Source organism: Natator depressus, chromosome 3 (genome assembly GCF_965152275.1).
Source record: "Natator depressus isolate rNatDep1 chromosome 3, rNatDep2.hap1, whole genome shotgun sequence".
Taxonomy (NCBI): Eukaryota; Metazoa; Chordata; order Testudines; family Cheloniidae; genus Natator; species Natator depressus.
The window spans coordinates 13,270,572-13,288,511 of NC_134236.1; the positions used below are offsets into that span (position 1 = coordinate 13,270,572).

Here is a 17,940-nt window from a genome sequence, read left to right on the forward strand (position 1 = left end):
ACTGCTCAGAGCTCAAGTATGAAACTGCAGAAGAACCTGAGTGTCTCTGGATTAAGTTTAGAAGTGTGAGCAACAAGGGTGATGTCGTGGTGGGAGTCTGCTATAGACCACTGGACCAGGGGGAGGAGGTGGACGAGGCTTTCTTCCAGCAACTCACGGAAGTTACTAGATCGCAGGCCCTAGTTCTCATGGGAGACTTCAATCACCTTGATATCTGCTGGAAGAGCAATACAGCAGTGCACAGACAATCCAGGAAGTTTTTGGAGAGTGCAGGGTACAATTTCCTGGTGCAAGTGCTGGAGGAAACAACTAGCGGCAGAGCTCTTCTTGAACTGCTGCTCACAAACCGGGAAGAATTAGTAGGGGAAGCAAAAGTGGAAGGGAACCTGGGAGGCAGTGACCACGAGATGGTCGAGTTCAGGATCCTGACACAGGGAAGAAAGGAGAGCAGCAGAATACGGATCCTGGACTTCAGAAAAGCAGACTTTGACTCCCTCAGGGAACTGATGGGCAGGTTCCCCTGGGAGAATAACATGAGGAGGAAAGGAGTCCAGGAGAGCTGGCTGTATTTTAAAGAATCCTTATTGAGGTTACAGGGACAAACCATCCCGATGTGAGGAAAGAACAGTAAATGTGGCAGGCGACCATCTTGGCTTAACAGTGAAGTCCTTGCTGATCTTAAACACAAAAAAGAAGCTTACAAGAAGTGGAAGATTGGACAAATGACCAGGGAGGAGTATAAAAAGATTGCTCAGGCATGCAGGAGTGAAATCAGGAAGGCCAAATCACACCTGGAGTTGCAGCTAGCAAGAGATGTTAAGAGTAACAAGAAGGGTTTTTTCAGGCATGTTAGCAACAAGAAGAAAGTCAAGGAATGTGTGGGCCCCTTACTGAATGAGGGAGGCAACCTAGTGAGAGAGAATGTGGAAAAAGCTAATGTACTCAATGCTTTTTTGCCCCTGTCTTCACGAACAAGGTCAGCTCCCAGACTACTGCACTGGGCAGCACAGCATGGGGAGAAGGTGACCAGCCCTCTGTGGAGAAAGAAGTGGTTCGGGACTATTTAGAAAAGCTGGACGAGCACAAGTCCATGGGGCCGGATGCACTGCATCCGAGAGTGCTAAAGGAGTTGGCAGATGTGATTGCAGAGCCATTGGCCATTATCTTTGAAAACTCATGGTGATCGGGGGACGTCCTGGATGACTGGAAAAAGGCTAATGTAGTGCCCATCTTTAAAAAAGGGAAGAAGGAGGATCCTGGAAACTACAGGCCACTCAGCCTCACCTCAGTCCCTGGAAAAATCATGGAGCAGGTCCTCAAGGAATCAATTCTGAAGCACTTAGAGGAGAGGAAAGAGACCAGGAACAGTCAGCATGGATTCACCAAGGGCAAGTCGTGCCTGACTAATCTAATTGCCTTCTATGACGAGATAACTGGTTCTGTGGATGAAGGGAAAGCAGTGGACGTGTTGTTCCTTGACTTTAGCAAAGCTTTTGACACGGTCTCCCACAGTATTCTTGCCAGCAAGTTAAAGAAGTATGGGCTAGATGAATGGACTATAAGGTGGATAGAAAGCTGGCTAGATTGTCAGGCTCAACGGGTAGTGATTAATGGCTCCATGTCTAGTTGGCAGCCGGTATCAAGGGGAGTGCCCCAACGGTTGGTCCTGGGGCCGGTTTTGTTCAATATCTTCATAAATGATCTGGAGGATGGTGTGGATTGCACCCTCAGCAAGTTTGCAGATGACACTAAACTGGCAGGAGAGGTAGATACACTGGAGGGTAGGGATAGGATACAGAGGGACCTAGACAAATTGGAGGATTGGGCCAAAAGAAATCTGATGAGGTTCAACAAGGACAAGTGCAGAGTCCTGCACTTAGGACGGAAGAATCCAATGCACTGCTACAGACTAGGGACCGAATGGCTCGGCAGCAGAAAAGGACCTAGGGGTTACAGTGGACGAGAAGCTGGATATGAGTCAACAGTGTGCCCTTGTTGCCAAGAAGGCCAATGGCATTTTGGGATGTAAAAGTAGGGGCATTGCCACCAGATCGAGGGACATGATCGTTCCCCTCTGTTCGACACTGGTGAGGCCTCATCTAGAGTACTGTGTCCAGTTTTGGGCCCCACAATACAAGAAGGATGTGGAAAAATTGGAAAGAGTCCATCGGAGGGCAACCAAAATGATTAGGGGACTGGAACGCATGACTTATGAGGAGAGGCTGAGGGAACTGGGGATGTTTAGTCTACGGAAGGGCAGAATGAGGGGGGATTTGATAGCTGCTTTCAACTACCTGAAAGGGGGTTCCAAAGAGGATGGCTCTAGACTGTTCTCAGTGGTAGCAGATGACAGAACAAGGAGTAATGGTCTCAAGTTGCAGTGGGGGAGATTTAGGTTGGATATTAGGAAAAACTTTTTCACTAGGAGGGTGGTGAAATACTGGGATGCGTTACCTAGGGAGGTGGTAGAATCTCCTTCCTTAGAAGTGTTTAAGGTCAGGCTTGACAAAGCCCTAGCTGGGATGATTTAATTGGGGATTTGTCCTGCTTTGAGCAGGGGGTTGGACTAGATGACCTCCTGAAGTCCCTTCCAACCCTGATATTCTATGATTCTATGATCTTTCTGCTGCTACTGTCATCTAGTGGCTGTGAGGAGGGAGTGCCAGTGAAAGACACTTCAGAAATATAGCTAGGTCATTGACGATACGCCCTTGACCTCTCCCTTCCCTGCTGTACACAAGTTATCAAATCTCACGTCCTTTTAGAGACACTTGGCATTAGGAGGTAGTGGGGGGATCTTAATGGGATTTGGGCAGCTGGAAGGGGTCGAGTGTGTAGAGAGGGTTCGAGAGCTGGAGAAGTGGGTCCAGGGTTTGTGAATTGGGTGAGAACTTCAGAGGGTCCTTTCTGGCTGTAGGTGTGTCAGGTGGATACCTTCTCTCGGTTCTATCTCATGTATGTCACTCCGGCTTGAAGGGTTTGGAGCATCAACAATCAATTCCACCCAATGCCAAACACCGTGATGTGATTAAGTAATAAGTCTGCATTTTTCTTGCATTATTGTGTTATATTGGCCCAAAGCCCTGCCATGATGCAGACTGTCATGGTCAATGGTGATTATTGTGCCAGTACGGGGTCCATTAAAATCAAAATCTATTTTCAGCTATTAGTATTATGGAGACAAGGTAGGTGAGGTAATATCTGGTGTTGGACCAACTTCTGTTGGTGAAAGAGACAAGCTTATGATCCATACAGAGCTCTTCTTCAGGTCTGGGAAAGGAACTCCCATCATCACAGCTAAATGCAAGGTGGAACAGATTGTTTAGCATAAGTAGTTAAAGCATATTGTAAGGAACAATATGGGCAGAGTGTCCTGTTGACATCTCTGCAGTCATAGGTCAAGAAGAGGGGGTTATCTGGTTACAGATTGCTGTAATAAGCCATACATCCAGTAGAGTTATGAATTTAAGCTCCCAGGCTGTGTATGGGGAGATATCTCAAACCAGTAAACTGCCTGAAACCACTATGGCTTATTGCTAAAAGCAGCCAAGTCAGCAGGCTGTAAATTGGCCATGTCACAGCCTCAGCTTGACTAAGGCAAGAGGGGAGGGGGGTTTTGAGTGCCACAGAAAGGGCAGCTTGACCCCATGTGCTTCCTGATAAGAGTTGTGTTAAAGTTGCTGATACAGGCATCTTAGAAGAGCAGGATGTGCCCTCAGGACTGTGTCTAACAGGGTCTCAAGGCTGCAAACTCTGGGAAAAAACCACACCCGGTTAATCAATAATCAGAAGAAAGCCTCTTGCTTGCCCATTGGAACTGCTTGCTTAACAAGTTTTTTTTTAAGGGACATGTCATTCTATTACTAAATGTAATGTATAAATAAGGGGGGAACGTTTGAGGTAGTTGGACTCTTCTGGACTTTCCCTCCAGATACATCTTGTGTTCCCCACTGGCAGACGGGCTGCCGCTGTGCCACTCGAGAGCCACACTCAGCTTTGGTAATTATCGAGAGTTGGGGTGTTTTACTAACCTGTTGTGGATGTGTGGGAGTGCTTGAAACTAAGTAAAGTGTATCTTTAAGTGAAAGCACTCTTGTGTTGTCCTGTTTGTGCCAGACATTTATTGGTCGGACGGCCATGTCTCCCCTGATTTATTTCCTGACATCACCTTGCACAGAGTAAAAGTTACCAAGAGCTTTGGATTGAAAGAACTCCAGGTAACAGCTGGTCTTTTGAACATGTTTATGTCTCATCCTGAAAGGAAACCTGCACAAACATTTTCAAAAGTTGAGCCTGGGTACTTAATAACTCTGCTAGACACTAAAAAAGAAACATGGACTGAACAGAGGCACTGGATTTATGGCTTATCACAACAATCTGTAATCCAGTAACCCCCTCTTTTTGTCCTTTCAACGCAGGGATGTTAATGGACAACTCTACCTTGAAAGATCCCTTACAATATATGGTAGCTACTTATAGTAAACAATGTGCTATGTCATGCATTCAACAGTTTCCCTAGGCCGTTTGTTCCATTGTCCTACTGTTCTTACAGTTGGGGAGTTTTCCCTTATATTTAATCTAAATCTGCTATTCGCAGTTTGAACCCCTTGCCTCTTGTCCTGCATTCTGTGGCATTAGAGAACATTTTTTTCTCAGTTTCTTTTATGGCAGCCTGTCAAGTATTTTAAGACCGCTATTATGTCCCCTCTTCATCTCCTCTTTTCCAGACTAAACATACCCATTTCCTTCAGCCTTTGCTCGTATGGCTTGCATTCCATCCCTTTGATCCTCTTTGTCACTCGCCTCTGGGTCCTTCCCAGTTTCTCTACATCATTTGCAGACAGCGGCGCCAAAATTGGACTCAGTGTTCCAGCTGAGACCTAACCAGTGCTAAAGAGCAAAATGACTTGCACACCATACCTTTTTTAATGCATTGCAACCCAAACCTGCATTTGCTTTTTTTTGCAACAGCATCTCATACGGAGGTTGTGACCCCACCACAACTCCCAGATCCTTCTCAGCAGGGCTGCTGCCACACCAGTTATCTCCCCCATTCTGTATTTGTTGCAAGGTGTCATAAATATAAAGGGAAGGGTAAACACCTTTAAAATCCCTCCTGGCCAGAGGAAAAACCCTTTCACCTGTAAAGGGTTAAGAAGCTAGGATAACCTCGCTGGCACCTGACCAAAAGGACCAATGAGGAGACAAGATACTTTCAAAGCTGGAGGGGGGGAGAAACAAGGTCTCTCTCTGTCTTTGTTTGTGAGATGCTTTTGCTGGGGACAGAACAGGAATGGAGTCTTAGAACTTAGTAAGTAATCTAGCTAGATATGCGTTAGATTCTGTTTGTTTAAATGGCTGAGAAAATAAGTTGCTGAATGGAATGGATATTCCTGTTTTTCTGTCTTTTTGTAACTTAAGGTTTTGCCTAGAGGGATTCTCTATGTTTTGAATCTGATTACCTTGTAAGGTATTTACCATCCTGATTTTACAGAGGTGATTCTTTTACTTTTTCTTCTATTAAAATTCTTCTTTTAAGAACCTGATTGCTTTTTCATTGTTCTTAAGATCCAAGGGTTTGGGTCTGTGTTCACCTCTGCAAATTGGTGAGGATTTTTACCAAGCCTTCCCCAGGAAAGGGGGTGTAGGGTTTGGGGAGGATTTTGGGGGGAAAGACGTTTCCAAGTGGGCTCTTTCCCTCTTATATATCTGTTAGACGCTTGGTGGTGGTAGCAATAAAGTCCAAGGGAAAAAGGAAAATAGGATGTACCTTGGGGAAGTTTTAACCTAAGCTGGTAAAAATAATCTTAGGAGGTTTTCATGCAGGTCCCCACATCTGTACCCTAGAGTTCAGAGTGGGGAAGGAACCTTGACAGTGCATTTGGTTTTTCTTCACGAAGTGTAGCACCTTACATTTGACTTTGTTGAATTTCATTTTGCACAATACCTGTTCTGATTGATACGTGTTTTCCTTCCAGAAGAGCCCATGGGTTTAAACCCATTCCAGTTGGTGGAGGGTGGCGGGAGGAGATCTTAGACGGGTCACATGCCCCTCTTCCTGGTGAGTCATTCCACCCCAAAATTTGCCATGATTGGTCAAATCCATTCTTGGGGTGGTCCTATGGGTTTGAAAGCCATTCTGATTAGTATAGGGTGGCAGGAGAAGTTCTTGGAAAGGTCACATGACCCTCTTCCAGATGGGTCAACCCATCCCAGAACTGATTGGTCAGACCCAGAGTTGGGGTGGTGCTATGTGCCTGAACCCCACTCTGATTGGTAAAGAGCGGTTGGAGGTGTTCATAGAGGGGGTCACATGTCAACTCTTGCTTCAATCTGTTACATGTCAATTTCTGCCCGGAACTTACCGTGACTGGTCAAACTCCCTCTTGGGGCGGGTCTATGTGTCACCCAACAGGCCAGAGACAGGAATAGAATCTGGGTCTCCAATGTCCCTGTTCAGCCACTAGTATGCACTGCCTTCCCTGTTCAGACATCAACCCCCTATTTGACACTATGCTTTTTCCCAGTAAAGACAAGTCCCTCCAAGGCTGCTCCAGCAAAGATCCTGGTAAGGGGTGTGAGGGAGAGTTGGGAGCAGGCCAGGGGGCACTGAGAAAAGGAGCTGGTTTGTGGAGAAAAGCTGGAGGTAACAATATTTTGATGCTACACAGAAATGGCAAAGCAGCTGTGAGTTCCATTGTTTCTCCCTCTCCATGGGAGGACCCCATGTGATTGCCTCAGTTACAAATTCAGTGCAAATTCAGACAGGTTTCTATAAGCCTGGGTCTTTAGGATTTGTGCTGCCATTCTGATTCCTGCACAGAAGCCTGCTGCACGTGGCCATGACTGGAAGCTGAGGGAGAAGAGAAGGGGACTTCATGGCGGAGGATTTGGAGGTGAGGGAAGCAGCAAGAGCGTCGACATTCCGTGGACCGCTGAAATGGGCCTTACACACTGTGCAGCCAAGCTGTGACTGAACCCAACTCCTCTTAAAACACCACCGGTCAAGAGGATTTGTTAAAGGAGGAAGGAACATGTAAAGATGTATCCCAGTGAGCTGACTGAGACATACAAATATGTGTCCCCTCGTCTAGGGACAGCCCTGGTGGATTTAACATATGACAATGACAGTAAATATAAATATTTATATTTAATTTAAAAGAAAAGAAGAAAGGGATTTTTATAGACAAGAAATAGCAAAACACCCCCCCCCCGTGCACCAATCAAAGCACTCACATGCACGTTTGCAATACACCACCACAACCAGTTACTTTCATTAAAGGGAGAAGAACGAGTTATTATGGGTGACACAAGGGCTCCCTTGTAGATTTTTTCCATCTCACAAGATTCTTCACTGCCCAGATGAAAAGGATCCAAGGATTTTAGAAGCAAGGTGTCATCTGCCAGATTCTCAGAGATCCTGCATTGACAATCTCCGCTGCTATCACTCACTCCCTGAGCTGCAAAAAAGGGAAGAAACTCTCAAATTCTATGTTTATATGCATTGAAACAAGGAAAATGTGGCATTGCATTTCAAATCAATAGCAGAGCAGGAATTTCCCCATCACTATACGGTGAGTGCAGATATTCCTGGCTAGCTCCAGAGCAGGGGATTCATTTTTCCTGCTGCAACATTCTTCAAGAGTTTTCATGAAGTGTAACAAAGTTCCTCCTCTGTCTTGGTGGTTCCTGTGCTTACTGGCGGATTTGCTTGCCTCACAGATTCATGGCAGCTCTTAGTTTGGCCATTTTTACTAGTGGATCAAACCTGCCATTCACTCAGCTAACTTTATCACTGGCTGGGGAAATGGAAGGAGAACAATCCCCACAGTCTCTGCTGATCCACCTAGTGGGTCAGGGGACAGGCCAGGGACCTTCCCCTCTGGTGGGACCCACAGTCCAGGACAACTCCTCCTGTATCCAATAGGGAGTTGGGGGGAATCTGCATCCATCCTCTACTCCGGGTTCCAGCCCAGGGCCCCGTGGATCACAGCTGTCTACAGTGTTTCTTGTAACAGCCGTGTGACAGCTACAACTCCCTCGGCTACTTCCCCATGGCCTCCTCCCATCACCTTCTGTATCCTCACTACAGGACCTTCCTCCTGATGCCAGATAGCGTTTGTACTCCTCAGTCCTCCAGCAGCACGCCCTCTCACTCTCAGGTCCTTGCGCACCCCTCACTGACTGAAGTGAGGTCCTTTTTAAACCAGGTGCCCTGATTAGCTTGCCTGTCTTAATGGATTCTAGCAGCTTCCTAATTGGCCCCAGAAAGTTCCTGATTGTTCTGGAACTGCCCGTTACCTTACCCAGGGAAAAGGGACCTACTTAATCTGGGGCTAATATATCTGCCTTCTATCACTCTCCTGTAGCCATCCGGCCCCACCCTGTCACAGAAGATAGTCAGATATAGCTAAACATGTGAACTGGCTGCCCGCCAGGCTTACCTGGTAAATACACCTGACTTCTGAACATGGATCTCTCCTCCCTTTACCCCTAACGCTCCAGTAAAGGAGGCAGATTCTCATTTTCTGTCAAAAGTCCTTCATATTAACATTCACACGGTTAAAGTAACAACCACAAAAAGAAAAAAAAATAAAGCCAGATGTGTCGTTAATAAAAAAGAACTCCGGGAAATTAAATATTAAAGCTGCTGGAAATGTCATATAAAAATGTCTCTGAAATATTCATCAAACTTTTTTAAAAATTCTTGAAATTTGAAATTCTGTTGCAGGAATTGGAGGGCTCTAGTTTAAACCACAGAGTGCTGACCAAGAAGCCATGGCAGCCAACACAGGTGTGCTCAAAAGTACCCCCATTCCACAAACACACACAGGATCAACTTTATGTTCAACATGGCTCCTCATGTTTGCAGGATCTGGACCCAGAGGTTTTGTAGCACAGCTGTGAGAATGTTTCACTGCAGCTGCTGGATCTGTTATTGTCACATATTCATAATTTTCTTAATTTCCAATTTTTCACAATGGATCACTCTGGATGGACTCTGTAGTGAGGACCAGACCAAAAACAGTGTTTTATTTTTGAGCAGAGTTATTTGACAATAGTTTTTAACTATGGGAAAATCATGGTTATATCCATACTGTGTGGGTGCAGCTTACCTTCTCATCATCAAACTTGGTCTGTGCCTCAGTTCCCCGTATTGAGTGGGTGGTCTAGCCCCCTGCTGAACCAAAACCTCCCCCATCTGAGACAAACAAAACTCAAAATGATAAAACAAAACTCTCTGGTCTAGACATGGTTCCTCAGAGGTTGAGTGAACATTTCTTTCCTTCAGCTGTTTTTATGTAGGACTCACAAATTCTCCTCTATTCAGCTCTTCTCTGAGCTCCTCCCTGTTTTCTTTTGCAGGCTTCATTTTTAAGCTATTTCTTATTGTAAAGATCAGCCCTCCTGCTCTTCCCTGCTCTCTTTCTTGTCAGAGAGCCTCACAACAGGTCCTGCCAAGTGCCCTCAGTCTGAGGACAGCAGGCTTTTCATATCCAGAAATAAGAACATAAGAACAGCCATAGTGGGTCAGACCAATGGTCCATGTAGCCCAATATCCTGTCTTCTGACAGTGGCCAATTCCAGGTGATTCAGAGGGAATGGACAGGACAGGTAATCACCCAGTGATACATCCCCAGAAATGGACTAACATGTGAGACGAAGGGGTTAAAATTGAATCAGATTGGCAGCTGTCATTATGGTGAGTGCTACCAAGAAAATTCAATTGTTGAATCTGGCCTCAGCTAGTTATTGAAAATAGGATCCTTCCATCAGTGACTGGGAAAGTGACGTATAAAAATCATGAAAGGTTTAAAAGTATAAGCTTCAATCAGAAGCCAACATGTGGCTTATTGTTCTAGTTTTTTCTGATAGATTCCATTTTATACTGGGATATGACAGAACGTATATACATACCTACACAGCCTTACACATCCTGTAACATAGCTCAAAATTGTACACATTTCTTTTTGGCAAACTAAGCATTAAAGTTGTAAAGAGCAGACATTTTGTTCTCATCGGTGCTGCACAATGATTCAAAGGAGACACATCCCCCATGCTCTCTCCTGTGGACTTTACTTTTGTCCTTCCCTGTTGTTTTCCATATTCTAAAATGAAACAACAATGTAGACATAGGGGTGAGTTTGGCCGCAGACTCTGTCTGTATGGTGCCAAGCTGGTAACAGAGAGGGGCTTTAAAAGGGGTTGTGGGAGAGTTAGTGCAATACATGGCTCACATAATGGCCCCTACATTGCTCTCCTTGCAAGCACTGTCCTGGGTTGGTGCTGGGTGTTATTGGGTCTCTGAGAGGCCATCTCTGTAGCCCTGAGCACTGTTGAGATTCTGGGCTGCTCCTAGGCAGAGTGGGTAAAGCAACTGTAAGGTGGTTCTCAAGCTGGGGTACACGTACTCCTGGGGGCACCCAGAGGTCTTCCAGGGGTACTCACTCATCTAGATCAGTTTTCGCAACCTGGGGGTGTCATGGGATTTGTTTGGGGAGAGGGTCACAAGTGCAGGACTGGCATTAGGGGTGGCAAGCAGGGCAATTGCCTGGGGCTGCATGCCACAGAGGGCCCCGCAAAGCTAAGTTACATGCTTGAGCAATGTCACCTGGGGCTCTGGCTTCAGACAAGACTCACAAGTGAAAAGTAGGCTCAAGTATCACACTGAAATGTAAGTACAATATATATATATATATATATGCCAATCGATTTATTTTATAATTATATGGTAAAAATGAGAAAGTAAGCAATTTTTCAGTAATAGTGTGCTGTGACGCTTTTGTATTTTTTATGTCTGATTTTGTAAGCAAGTAATTTTAAGTGAAGTGAAACTTGGGGTAGACAAGACAAATCAGACTCCTGAAAGGGGTACAGTAGTCTGGAAAGGTTGAGAGCCATTTTTCTAACAGATAAGCCACAGATAGTCCAGAAACAGGGCAGCACAAAATTTTTCCTTTATTCCACATCACAGAGCTATGCCATGTGTTCTGAGCCTCCAAGGTCATTAAACAGCTGCTATAGAAATTAAAGACACAAATATTCTGATTACACAGTAATGTCTGCCTTGGGGGATCCTGAACCTACCCTCCATTTACAGCAAGGGATTCCAGAACGGTACCATCCAATCCATCTATAATAGGAGGGACATCTGGTATAGAAGCACAATCCCCCAGCACAAATACATTCTCCGTGGTTAGTGGGAGGATGTTGGATGTATCCTGCACAGAGAAAAAGAGTCTTGATTTTCATTCACACGGCAGGGTGTGCAAGAGTTGTAATTGCCGAATGATGGGTGTTCCTCATTAACTGAGTTTCCCGTTAACTGTCAGCCGGCCAGGTCTGCCCAGTTGTCTTCCTGTGCACCCTTTCATTAAATCTTTGATAATAAGTAAATGGTTGAAGTTCTGTAACCATTCACCGGCTTTCCCTAAGAACTGAACAGAGTGGGTTAATTAAGTAGATGTGCTGGCTCCGTAGCAACATGTTTCAGAACCCTAGCACTGAACATGGTTGTCCTTCACAGCCCCACACTTGTACAGGATGGAAAACAGGTAGCTTCCCTTAGTGACTGCTGCAGTGGTTTGGATTCTGTCTGAATCTTAACAGTGATGGACCAGTCAATATCATAAATGCAGGTTGGCTGAGCAGGGTTGAACTAGCTCAGCACTGAGTTGGGTGTCTGGAACTTTTAGAAACAGAAGGGTTTCAACAAATCGCTTCCAGTCTGGATACCTGATTGTCTGTAAGACTCTGAACAACCATTCTTGTGAAGACTCCTCACTTGGGAATAAATAAATTTGTTAGTCTCTAAGGTGCCAGAAGTACTCCTTTTCTTTTTGCGAATACAGATTAACACAGCTGCTACTCTGAAACCTGTCACTTGGGAATACTTTCTCAATGACCAATTGTCAGGTTTAGACATGCCAGACAGTCCAGTCCTTTTTGAGAATGTCGTCCAAATGTCCTTTAAGATATTTAGATTACAGTATTTAAAATTAGATTTTAGCTGTGCTTTCCTTAAACTATCCACTACTCACAGATATCAGCGCAAGACCTAAACAGTACCATCTCATTGCTTCCTTGTGCTCCACTATATGGCTGTGTTTTCTCTCTTGTCTTATACTTGGATAATAAATGCTTTGTAGCAGGGAGCCTGTCTTTGCTGTACAGTAGAACAGAACCTGACACAATGGGGTTCCAATCCATGACTGGTGCTCCTAGGTGCTAACAGTATAATAATAAATAATAATACTTATTATTAATAATAATGCTAAATAGCAATATTACAGATGCATTGCCATTTCTGCAGAAACTGTTCCAATGCCACACTATGGCATTTCTAGTAATGAAGCCAAACACACATTGGAAAAATGCTCTGTCATACCAAAAATCTAGTTTCTACTCCCAGACTATCCATTCTCTTATTGTAGCATGAGACAACACTTAATAATAAAGTATATAAAAGCCCTAAATATTTTACCCTAATCAGTAGAAGACATTGGATTCCAATTCATGGCCTCTTGGTTACCAGCGCAGTTCACAATCCCATAGATCAAAGTGTATTTTAATTGGATTAGGGCAAAGGAAGAGGATACACCTTGTATGTGTCCCATACAGATGGTCAGTTTTCTTTGGCACGCGGAAGCACACCAAAGAATGCATGCTCAGTGCTGACAGATTCACAGCATGTACAGTCCTGAGAAATTCACAGATTCCAGGGCAAGAAGGGGCCACTGTGATCATCTAATTTGAGTTCCTGCATAGTGCAGACCATAGAACTTCCCCAAAATAATTCTTAGATTGTAGCTTTTAGAAAACATATTCTATCTTGATTTCAAAATTCGCACTGATGAGTGATCCACCACAATCCACAGTAAATTGTTCCTTTGGTTAATTACTGTCACTGTTAAAAGTTTACACCTTATATTCAGTTTCAATTTGATTAGCTTCAATTTCCAGCCATTGGATCAAGTAATACCTTTCTCTACTAGATTGAAGAGCCCATTATTAAACATTTGTTCCTCACATATGTTCTTATAAGTTATGATTAAGCCACCCCTTAACCTTTTCTTTGTTAAGTTAAATAGATTGAGCTCCTTGAGAATATCACTGTAAGGAATGTTTTTTAATCTTTTAATCATTCTTGTGGCTGTTCTTGAATGCTCTCCAATAGATCAACATCCTTCTTGACTTGTGGACACTGGAACTATACATTGTATTCCAGAAGGGGTCACACCTAGAGGTGCCAAATACAGGGGTAAAATAACCTCTCTACTCCAACTCGAGATTCCCCTGTATGCATCCAAGGATTGCATTAAACCATTGGGCACAGCATTGCACTGGAAGCTCGCATTCAGCTGTTTATCCACCCAAAATATGCACTTTTTTTGAGAGTTACTGCTTCCAAGGATAGCATCCCTCATCCTGTAAGCGTGGCCGACGTTATTTGTTCCTATCCATACATTTATCGTTATGAAAACACATATTGTTTGCTTGCACCCAGCTTACCAAGTGATCCAAATCGCTCTGTATCCGTTACCTGTCCCTTACTTTTTGTTACCTGAAAACTTTATCCGTGATGATTTTATATTTTCTTTCAGATCCTTACTAAAAATATTGACTAGAGTAGTAGCAAATTTTGATCCATATAGGTCCACTAGGTCGAATGTCGGGGATATTATTACAGCTCATAGTTCAGCCAAATCTGAGTGGATTTTCAAAGGCACATTAAAGGCACCTTTCTCACCCCAGGACTATTCTCCAACCAAATGTAAAGCATCTGGTGCAAACCAGGAAAGCACTACAGCTCTTCAGAAAAAAAAGTAGGAAAAAAATTATCATACAAAGTTTTAGGCAGATTCACAAATATCCTTCTGTATTCTCTCTTCATTTCATTCAAATCTCTCCTGGAGTGATTTATAGCACCAGGAAGAAGAGAGCAAAGAGAACATAAAGTATCTTCATGGCTGAAGTTTTACTAGGAACTCAACATTGCTGGAGAGAAGAGATTCCAAGATAGACAGGAGATGGAGAGTCTCTATTTATGGGCTGCCAGCAGTTGTGAAATGAGGATCTGTTGAAACCTTGTTTTGAAACATGTCACATTTATTAAGTTGGTGCTGCCATTTGTTAATAATAATGATTATTTGTACAGCACCATAATAATTCCGAGAGAATTTCAGGGAAATACAATTGACAAGTCCCGGCCTTGAGGAAGTTACAATATGAATATTTACACCTAGCAGGCATGGCCTATTCAAAAGCTCTTTGAAATCAATGGAAAGACGCCTACTGACTTTACATGAGGGTCCTAGTGTAGAGAGGAATTCTAGAACACACCTCTATCTAAATAGCAATTGGCAGATGGGTGTGTGTGTTTGTGTATTTCTTTTGAATAATATTTATCAGTATTTTACAGTGGGTATTTATGGAATTTTTCTAATTTCATTTATCAAAACCCATTATTATGTGGTTAAAATACTTTTTAAAATGAGAACTAAAATGAATAATATTGAAAATACTGTGTGCCAGGAATGTATTGGTCTGTTTTTTTGTTGTTTTTCTGCACATCTAAACTGAGGAATTTTATAGTTAGTGATGGGAGAAATTTATGATTTTTCCCTTTCTTTTCCCTCCATAGCAAGCAGCAGCCTCAACAACAACCAGCTAAAGCAGAGACATAAAATGTTGTTGCAGACAACATGTGGACACCAATGGCAGTCTCAGGTGCTAAGCGCCTCTTAGGATTTGTCTCATTCTCTCAGGAAGGAGAGAACAAGGACTAATTGGGACTAACTGGCAGCCAGGAAAATGTAAGAAAGTTTCTAGGGGTTCTTTAGAGGAGTTTGACATCTCAGCGTTCCCTGGGGGATTTATTCTAACCTGTGCGTAGAGCAAAATACAACCCACCACAAAGCTTGATAACACCCTTGGGAATCTCCCTCCCAGTCATCTCCTCCCTTTCCCACCTCCCATTTCAGTGCACCAAACACAAAAAGGTGAGGGGAGTGGACCAAGAATGAGAATCCATGGGGAGGAGGACGTCCACAGGGCAATGAGGAGCTGTGACAGGGCAGTGAGCTGTACCTCTCATTGCACAGTCATTGTGCTCTGTTTCAACTGTCTCTCTGTGGATGGAGGGTGCTGGTCTCCTGTCCTGCCACCTTCACCAAAGAGACAGAACAGGGGGCACTGGATGCTTACCTGCCCAGCGGGGACACAAGGAGCAGGCATGTCAGCCTAGCTCACCATCTCATTCCTCTTGTTTCCATGTTATGTTCTCGCCATACACACAGAGGAGTTAGATAAAAACAGCAGTACTCTTGCAGGAAGGTCACAATTGATAATTGCTTTATTTTCTCCTATATGGTTTATAAATAGACTGTGGTTAAAGGTATACACTGTATGCTTCTTTTATAGATTTAAAGATGGTAATGGTAACAACATAACAAGAGGCACAACTCACCCCACCTTACTCTAGGCTGGCTGGCTGCTGACTGGCTGCTAAGCCCAGCTCACTGCCTTCCCTAGCCTGCAGGCATGACCAAGAGTATTTTGACAGCTTACAAATGTAATAAAATTTTCAACGCACCATGCATTCTCCACAGCTGGTGATGCTCCAGCTGGGTTGCTTCCAGCTGCTGACTGGAATCCAAGGATCTTCCTTTAATTGGTTTCTGCCTGTCAGGCTGATATCTATGCCTGGTTTTATGGGTGTCAGAGGTGTGTTGGGACGGTGCTGAATTATTGTGGCTGATATGAATAAGTGTGGTAAGAATGACTTTGGTATGGCTTGGCACGTTTGAATTTGCTAGAAGATTCTGGGACCAGGGTTCTCGTCGCATTATATAGATAGTGTGCAAGTGTATTGGAAGTGCTGAAACAGCACTTGAATGGTTAATAAAGGCTAGATTTGCGTGTATGTTTCAACATCAAACTTTGGAATATATCAGCCTTGGGAGACCAGCTCACCAAAGTAAAGAAGAGGTAAAAACGTGAGATCATTGCGGTTAGTACAGGCTGACAAAGGGTCAAAATGACCCTTTTTGGATGGCATCACGCTAAGAGCTCAAGTGAATGATTGATGAGCATGTAAACGTTGATTGATCTTTGGTCTGTGCCCATTTTGCAGTCCTTTCTAAAATACTAATTTGAGAAAACCAGTAATGATATGCCCAAAGGGCATATTTCTGGGACATGTGACTCCTTTGAGAACCAAAGGTATAAATGCTAAGCAAGTAACTAAGTTAAGTTAGTTCCCCAATTAACATCTGAAGAGGTCCGTGATGCTGTGAGACAGAAGGCGTCGGGGTAACCGAGACCCTGCTATGAGGGACTACTGTGGGACTTTTGAACCAAAGGGCCTCAGAGTAACCTAGACCCTGCTTCAGGGGACATTTGACAGAGTAAATACCTGAGTGGGGAAAGAAGAGAAGAGAAGAAGTCCCCATCTAGAATTGGTGGCTATACCTGCTTTGTTTGCCAATCAGGATACTGTGTAAAGCTAATCTAGTTACTGAGGATTTATGCTTGGGGAATTGAGGCTTATTAAGAAGATGTGTATTATGTAACTTTCACTGCTTGTGTGATTCTTACTCAAATAAATTACTGTGCATTAAACATATTGCACTCAAATCTTCACTGGTACCGGTAATTATGTGCCTAGCTGTGGGCCATTAAAGATTCTTTTCAACAAGGGGTGGCAGCACCTTGGGGGACGGCTGGGGAGCTAACTCCCCCACAATGGAAATCCTGTGTAGGCTCTGCCCCCATATAAACTCACACATGTGCAGAAGGTTGGGTGCCATGGCTGGAGTTGGAGGGGTTGAGTGGCCATGGCAATGCCTGGGATCAAGCCAGGGAGTAGGTAGGAACCACCAGGACTCCATTTTCCAGCCTTGAGCTGGCTGTCTCTGCCTTTGTCTCAGTAACTCCCCTTTATCCCACCCTATACCTCCACACTCTGGATTTACATTGGTAAAAATGAAGATGTGAATGAATATTTCCATATCTACCTTTATGGGTAGCAAGCCCTATGGTCTGGAATCCTAACTGAGTATACCGTAAAGGTACACCTGAGTGACTACAAATTGGGTAAACAAATTCCCTGTTAGTATGAGTCATAATTTGGGTCAGTGACACTTCATCCTAAGTGGGGCACATGTTATTCAGAACAATCTTGTTCAGTGTCTGGGTACCACTATTAAATCCTGACAGAGCAACATTTGATACATTGGTTACTGTCCATTCAGTAGGTGATCTGGAAGACAGCATCTGCAAAAGACGACTGGATCTATGTCAACTACTGACGCATCACAGAGCAACACAACCAATGGAACGGAGGAGCTAGCTGTACCTGTTTCCTTCCCAGCAAAGTTTACCAGAGGGTGACAATCAGCAGTAAGGGTAACCTATAACATGGATGGACAGTCCTGTGTAGTAACTGATTACCTAAAACTTGTGTGTAAATCCTCATTTGTAATGTCACGACTCCAATGTTATGTTTTACTTCTCATAGACATGGCACTGTGGGACACACTGTGATAGTACCTATCCCGGTGTTTTAAGGCACTCAGCCTACTCCTAATGATGACACAGGTGGTCACGGTGCTTAATGGGAGTGTGTTGCGATCTGTGGCACCAAAGTGAGGGGCCAGACTACACCACCAGATTATAAAAGGATTGTTATGCTTAAATATAAGGTAGTGTCATACGTACACATGCATTATATATCTATATATCTATATCTATATCTATCTATATCTATATCTATATCTATATCTATATATATATCTCAGAGGTGAAAGTAAGCCAGTACGCCCCGGTACAGCGTACTGGCAAGAGCCAGTGTGCCATACCGGGGTGGATCGGCTTCCCCAGCTGCAATTTAAAGGGCCTGCGGCTCCCAGCAGCAGCTGGAGCTCCCGGCCCTTTAAA

At 44.0% G+C, this 17,940-nt stretch overlaps 1 long non-coding RNA gene across 2 annotated transcripts; it reads left to right on the plus strand.

Annotated features, from left to right (window-relative positions):
• The first annotated feature begins 5,195 nt into the window (after positions 1-5,195).
• Positions 5,196-17,376, plus strand: LOC141983754 (uncharacterized). Of its 2 annotated transcripts, XR_012638496.1 has the most exons (5): positions 5,196-5,311; positions 5,979-6,061; positions 6,824-7,574; positions 14,645-14,816; positions 17,256-17,376. It is a non-coding gene; the product is annotated as an uncharacterized LOC141983754 (long non-coding RNA). The 2 variants fall into 2 exon arrangements; XR_012638495.1 differs by lacking the exon at positions 17,256-17,376 and having other exon boundaries at positions 14,645-16,550.
• The last annotated feature ends 564 nt before the right edge of the window (positions 17,377-17,940 follow it).